Here is a 5,739-nt window from a genome sequence, read left to right on the forward strand (position 1 = left end):
TTGTTTATTTCCTTTTGAAGAATTTACCAACACCCCTTAGTAACACAAAGACGTAGTAGTTTTTAGAAAAAAACAAAGAAAATCATGTGGAAATGCACGTTTTACTGTGAAAATTATTTTAAAAAACAAAATAAAAAGAATGTGAATGGAAATTTAATATGAAAACAAACGATGACAAAAAAATGATGGAAGAACGGTACTTTTATTCTTAAATTATTTTGTTTGTATTTATTTAAAGAAATAAATGTTTATCTGTTTACTACGATGTTTATCGTATCCATAATTGTAACTGAAAAAGTAATTCTTTAAAAAAACCTGATAATAGGTATGTTAATTTTTCCATTCGTTGTAACATTTCAGAACAGTTTTTAATTTAAATACAAACATTTGTGACGCGATTTTTTATCATTAAAAAAAAAAGTACCTAAGTACCTACTAAAAAGGTACCTAAAGGCTTTATTATACAACGATATTGAAAACTGTTGGAGTTTGAAGTATCACTTGATAACAAAATAACACAAAAGGCGTGAAATCTTCAAGGTAAGTTTAAAAAAGAAGCATTGGTCGAAAAGAAACGATGAAGACTGTCCTCGCAATCGCAATATTATTGGCGTCCTGTATACTGCAGGGTATGTAGATGATGTAATTCAGTGCTGTCACAAACAAGTGCATTATTTTGTACATTTTTAGACACCGAAGGCATACGGTGTTACGTTTGCAACAAACTGTATCCCGGACCTACATATATAGTAGAAGCTGATTGTAGAAATCACCTTTGCGTTTCATATGTTATCGATGACGGTAACAATTTACATCGGAAATTCTGCTCAGCAGACTAACAGATTCTCTTTTCAGAGGACCAGTTTCCAAAGTACGCCCGATGTCCCATTGAGGATGACAGCGTCCTAACTGGAAAATTTTGTGCTCCTCCAGATATAGCACAGAAACATTGCGATGATATCACAAACAATGGAGGCAAGTGTTACACATGTGGGGATGATTATTGCAACTTAAACGACTACGAGCCTTTAGTTTTTGCATCTAAGGCTTGTAAAAAGTCTAAATAAGAATAGTCAAAAAAACGGATTAAGAAAATGGAAAATGTTGCACGAGTTTCTTAAATAGCACCACCGCAAATGTATTCAAGTTGTCTCACAAAATAATAAGAATATTCTCACCGAAGATTATTATTGCACGGTTTATCATATGGATGCAGGTATCTTAGTCTTAGTTCTGTAACGGTTGAAATAAACTAATCACACCAATACCAATTGGGGTAATTAATTACCTATCTACATTTACACATAAGAATCTTCTTTCATACTTTTGTAATTCAGGAGGAGTTACTCTTAAATTTCTTATACTTCTAATCTTCTTACCCGAGTACTTTTTTTAATACAATAAAATTATCACTTTGCATAATATCGTGTTATCAGAGTGCTGACTGGATTTAAATTATATTAGATAAATTCTTATTTGAAAAGAAAAAAATCGAAACATCACAATTCTTTCAAACTGACAAATTAAAATATTAACAATAATAACTGAACAAGTGATGAAAATACTTCTTCAGTCAAATTACTTTAATCTTCAATTGCTGATACTTATTACTGACAAGCATGTTGAGTAGCTTTAATTTACGCAAAGTTATTTTACGTACATTTTAAAACCACAAGATAAAAATTTTAAGGTAATGCAAATTCAACTACATATGTGGAAGTAAAGAATCTAAACACATTAAAACAAACAGTGTTGCTTTATAGTTATTTAATAAACTAGTTTGTTAATGAAGGCGATTAATAATCGAAACTGTTTAAAGCACGAACGAGTGTAGCGAGTGAGTGCCTTTAATAGTTGAGATTATTAATCCCCATTAACAAATGAGTTGTTTACAAAAATTTTTCGTTGACCGCAAACTTTTTTTTTGTGACAAAATTTCAAATTAAAGCCAAATCAAAACCAATTTCATCTTTTTCGATAAAGATGAGACCTTATAAAATACCTTCATCCTTTTTTTGTCCTCAGGGGTGGCCATTTTTAAATTTTTCAACACTTTCTATTCACTTTTCCACAAAGAACGTCAGAAGACGTCAACTCCATTTACATTCAATTTCACGTAAAAATCACGGTTGCTAAGAAAACCTAGTTACCTTTGAAAAATATGACATGCGAATTATAACCAAAAACTGAATTCGTAATTGTGCACTTGTGCAGTTATGGAGCTATAAAATATAGAAAACCCTGCTGCATTACCTGCTGCAGTGTTGGCAAGTGCAAACAATACATGTTCGAGGTTGTTCGTACATCAAAATACATATCATCAAAACGTCAAAATCGCACAAATCGTTGATTAATGAAAAATAGTGTATTAATGAGGTCCATTAATACACTATATTTTAGACAAAATAATTCATTAATATTTAATATTGAAATTAACAAACGGTCAACGAAAAAAAAAATATCGATAATAAGCGTACCACTTATTATACCGGGTGATCAAGAAGGACTGTTTAAGTTGGCAATACAATTAAGAAAATTTTTTAATTCGGTTATTTATAACACTGCAACTGGAAATCTTTTTTTGGTTTATTTGACAAATATCTGGTATAGCATTAACAACAACAAGCCACCAACAACCGGAAGTTACTCCTGTTATACGATTTAAAATACGATTCAGTGTTACCAACTTAAACAGTCCTTCTTGATCACCCCGTATTATCCCTGATAATTAAATAGATATAATTGAAATTTTTTAATAAACAATTGTCAAAACGTTGTCATGTTGGTATGAGCCAAACAGTGATTTTCATGAACATACGATTAGTCACACTGAGTGTCAACAATTTTTAAATATATCTGAGCCTGCGCCCTGACGAGCGAGAGTTTATTTCGAATTCGAAAAAGATTTCTCCTGATTTCTCATTAAATTTGTTTTGAAAATGAATTCGCGGAAGAAAGGTCCGGGAGGTGAAATAAACATAACCTTAACTATGATTTGGTGTCAAATTGTTATACAGCTGGTCCATATGCGCACATTTTAGGGTGGTACAGAGTGGTTTTTTTACTTGATTTTGACATTGACAATTGTTAATTAAAAAAATTTCACTATAGTTAACGTTTTGTAATGAACGTTCATTGCTTAGCAACCAAAAACAACAATGCTTCTTTGTCAGATTTAGATACTGTCACAATGACGTTTCGGTTTTACACATTTCCCTTGGATAATATCTCATCAAAAACTACCTGGACTGCATTTTTTATTGCCAAAATCAATAAAATATTCAAAATAATTATTATCTGCATTCACCACAACCTTGAGGCAAGTCTCCTTTTATTGTTGCAAAGAGCTGAAATTATTTCTGCGGATTTATTTATGATACCAAATCTCGATCAACCTCTAAAGGGATTTGAAATCGAGCACTGACCACCAACTAATAAGATTCGTCAATTTCTGTGTAATTTATTTATTTGTATTGAAAAAATTTATTATTAGTGGTCAAAATATCCTTCTTTTGCACTAATACAAGGATTAGCATAACTTAGGACAGCAGCATTGACATTTCTGCTACATTCTGCTACATATCTGCTATCTGCATATTCCTCGATAAAATATTCAGGCATTGTAAACGAGTGTAATCTTTGCAGCCGACCGATAAAAATTAGATCAAGTCAAAGTGTAGACTTTGACAGTAGTCAATTAACAAACACAAGATTTTTTCGTGAACAAAACAATATCTCAGCAGTCCCAAAACAGTAGGGAACAATTTTGCTTTCAGAAAACGGTTCAATTTATCCAAAAACGGTATAAAGGTTTTCGACCACATTTTCTCTGATAAACTCACCCTGAAATTTTTGGGAGACCATTCCCTAACACCCTGTATAAATAAAAATCTAAATGTTCGTTTGTTCAAAATCTAGGATCTCCGAAAGTACTCCACCGATTGCATTGAAATTTTGACACAACGTTGCATTTGAATAGGAGCATGTTGTTATATTGTTATTATACAGGGTGATTCAAACCGAACGTACCAAAATCTAAGATCTTCGAAAGTTCTTCACCGATTTGTTTGAAATTTTAACACAATGTTGCATTCAACTAACATAATAGCTGGGGAGCTTTTCCGCAAATGTGTGAACAAGGGGGAAACCTAAAAATTTCAGGGATGTCCAAACTACTTTTTGTCAAATTATGATTTATCCACCTAGTTACTCATGAAAATTGAATATTGGGTTGCATTTTGAATGCGACAGGCTCGTACTCTTACGTGAAACACGTTGTATACAGAGTGTTATGGAGTCCAAGTAATACATTTAATCACCAATAGAACTTTTTAAAATAAACATTTTTTACATATTGATCTTTTTTTAATCGAACATTTTTCTAACCCCTAATTTGACACTTCGTGTGATAATCGTCAATTGAAACGAAAGAGTAATTGAAAATGTTGTTGTGCGATAAAAACTTGACGGTGTTTTGAAGAAAGAACGATCGATCACTGTTCTAATAGTAACAGTTTTTACTATTTTCCATTCGAGTATTTTTAATCGAGTCATTCTTTTTTCGTGCTTCGTTATCAATGGATGTGTAAATACATGAGCGGGAGTTAGATATCTGACCTCACCAATTTTATATAATGTACTTGTTTATTCCAGAATAAGTTCTTTAACCGCATTATTTCATAAACAGTAAAAATATAATTTCAGTTAGATATCTGACCCCGCTATTTAAGCAATTATAATGTCACTTACTCATTACAGTTAGAGTTCTTTAACCGAATTATAGTAAGAATACAATGTTATCCACTATTTCCAAATATCATAGCTAGATTTGTGAGCCCATCATTCATATTCTTATCAAATTATAGATATTTAACCCTGTCACATTAACACTGTTTTCAATTAGTTTCAAAACAAGAAAAACCTATATATATGTCTGTAAGAGCAAGATTGATAATCAGTTGTAATCAGTTGTTACTAGTCGTTGTACCGCCGTTGTGTCTGTAAATAAAGTTCTTTTTTAAAACTTGTTTATTTAACAAGAAAATATAATTGGCGCAGTCGGTAGGATAACGCGATCGCTAATAAAATCCTGCATCGTGCAAGTTTCCGCGATTTGGAATTTCAATTCCTTAAGTGTTATCTCGAAGAACCTACAGCAGACCCACAACGCAAATCCTGTATCGTACCAAGATTTCGAGGTTCAACGATTAATCGGCGACAAGTTGGAGTCAACTTCCGGAGAATCCATCGAGAGACAACCTCCAGAAACAGACGCAACCCTGCACTAGGTGAGTCTGAGCTCCAATTTTTCTTTTCCTTCCTTTAACTCTCTGCATCGGAGTTGAATGAACATTTTGAATTTTTAATTTTCTTCAAAAGAAAAATATAATTAAAATAATAATTTCACGAACTACATTTTCGTAGTATTAACTTAGATCAATTAATCGACAAATTCAAGAAAAAAAAAAAACAAATCAAAATGACTCCCACACCTCAAAATATTGATCCTAATCAAGTTGTAAACAATTCAACCAACCTCAGCTTATTAAAATTATATGTAGACACGATTCCCACATATGATGGAAACGTTAATACATTAGAAGTCTTCATTAACTCATGCGACTACTTATTCACAACTTTTGGCACTTTGGCAAACGACGTTAACGCTTATTTGTTGAGAGTAGTAATTAGTAAACTGACTGGTCGAGCTCTAATCTTGATCGGCACTAAAACAGATTT

The sequence above is a fragment of the Tenebrio molitor genome, chromosome 8 (assembly GCF_963966145.1).
Source record: "Tenebrio molitor chromosome 8, icTenMoli1.1, whole genome shotgun sequence".
NCBI classification, from domain to species: Eukaryota; Metazoa; Arthropoda; class Insecta; order Coleoptera; family Tenebrionidae; genus Tenebrio; species Tenebrio molitor.